The sequence below is a fragment of the Oncorhynchus clarkii genome, chromosome 16, assembly GCF_045791955.1.
Source record: "Oncorhynchus clarkii lewisi isolate Uvic-CL-2024 chromosome 16, UVic_Ocla_1.0, whole genome shotgun sequence".
Lineage (NCBI taxonomy): Eukaryota > Metazoa > Chordata > Actinopteri > Salmoniformes > Salmonidae > Oncorhynchus > Oncorhynchus clarkii.
In genome coordinates, this window is record NC_092162.1 from 73,369,875 (window position 1) to 73,371,854 (window position 1,980).

At 39.2% G+C, this 1,980-nt stretch overlaps 1 protein-coding gene across 1 annotated transcript in view; it reads left to right on the top strand.

Moving 5' to 3' along the window:
- LOC139369009 (membrane-associated guanylate kinase, WW and PDZ domain-containing protein 3-like) overlaps positions 1-48 on the top strand; it is a 91,823-nt gene extending 91,775 nt beyond the window's left edge. Inside the window, exon 17 of the mRNA XM_071108575.1 lies at positions 1-48. This exon is cut by the window's left edge and continues 1,391 nt beyond it. The gene's annotated coding sequence lies outside the window, so the exon portion shown is untranslated.
- Positions 49-1,980: the final 1,932 nt, after the last annotated feature.

Here is a 1,980-nt window from a genome sequence, read left to right on the forward strand (position 1 = left end):
AAACCAGAATGGATTGTTAGCACCGCCTAGAGGCTATAGTGATGTATTGTAATACCACTATGTTAACATTATAATATTCCACTTTGTTTATATCATATCATGTTTGCATTATATTTTATGTAGATGATTTATTGAATTTTTTTGTTGTAAAAATATTTGACTGAGATTTAGATAAATGATTTGCTCCTGCTTGCTTATCGTGGATTGTAAATGCTTCTCCTTCACCTCTTTCACATGAAGTTTTAGGATGTGGTGTTACAGATGTCTGGGGGAACAGTAATTATGTTGTCATATATATATAGTTGAGAAAAGCTGGTAACTTTCCCAACAATCTTGTTACATTCCCCAAATCTCCTGCTTTTCCAGAAAACCCTATTGGAAGATGTCTGGAATCAGGATAAGCAGAACTTCTGAAATCCTCCAATCAGGACTTCAGGAAAACCTGGACATTTTTGGAAAGTTACCGTTATACAGTTGAAGTCGGAAGTTTATGTACACTTAGGTTGGAGTCATTTAAAACTCGTTTTTCAACCACTCCACAAATTTCTTGATAACAAACTATAGTTTTGGGAAGTCGGTTCGGACGTCTACTTTGTGACTGACACAAGTAATTTTTCCAACAATTGTTTACAGAAATATTATTTGACTTATAATTCACTGTATCACAATTCCAGTAGGTCAGAAGTTTACATACACTAAGTTGAATGTGCCTTTAAACAGCTTGGACAATTCCAGAAAATGATGTCATGGCGTTAAAAGCTTCTGATAGGCTAATTGACATCATTTGAGTCAATTGGAGGTGTACCTGTGGATGTATTTCAAGACCTACCTTCAAACTCAGTGGCTCTTTGCTTGACATCATGGGAAAATCTAAAGAAATCAGCCATGAGCTCAGAAAAAATATTGTAGACCTCCACAAGTCTGATTCATCCTTGGGAGCAATTTCCAAACGCCTGAAGGTACCATGTTCATCTGTACAAACAATAGTACGCAAGTATAAACACCATGGGACCACGCAACCGTCATACCGCTCAGGATGGAGACGTGTTCTGTCTCCTAGAGATGAACGTACTTTGGTGCGAAAAATGCAAATCAATCCCAGAACAACAGCAAAGTACCTTGTGAAGATGCTGGAGGAAACAGGTACAAAAGTATCTATATCCACAGTAAAATGAGTCCTGTATCGACATAACCTGAAAGGCCGCTCATCAAGGAGGAAGCCACTGCTCCAAAACCGCCATAAAAATGCCAGACTATGGTTTGCAACTGCACATGGGGACAAAGATTGTACTTTTTGGAGAGATGTCCTCTGGTCTGATGAAACAAAAATAGAACTGTTTGGCCATAATGACCATCGTTATGTTTGGAGGAAAAAGGGGGAAGCTTGCAAGCCGAAGAACACCATCCCATCCGTGAAGCACGGGGGTGGCAGCATCATGTTGTGGGGGTGATTTGCTGCAGGAGGGACTGGTGCACTTCACAAAATAGATGGCATCATCAGGCAGGAAAATTATGTGGATATATTGAAGCAACATCTCAAGACATCAGTCAGGAAGTTAAAGCTTGGTCGCAAATGGGTCTTCCAAATGGACAATGACCCCAAGCATACTTCCAACATTGTGGCAAAATGGCTTAATGACAACAAAGTCAAGGTATTGGAATGACCATCACAAAACCCTGAACACAATCCTATAGAACTGAAAAAGCGTGTTCTAGCAAGAAGGCCTACAAACCTGACTCAGTTACACCAGCTCTGGCAGGAGGAATGGGCCAAAATTCACCCTACTTATTGTGGGAAGCTTGTGGAAGGCTACCTGAAACGTTTGACCCAAGTTAAACAATTTAAAGGCAATGCTACCAAATACTAATTGAGTGTATGTAAACTTCTGATCTCCTGGGAATGTGATGAAAGAAATAAAAGCTGAAATAAATAATTCTCTCTACTAATATTCTAACATTTCACATTCTCAAAATAAAGTG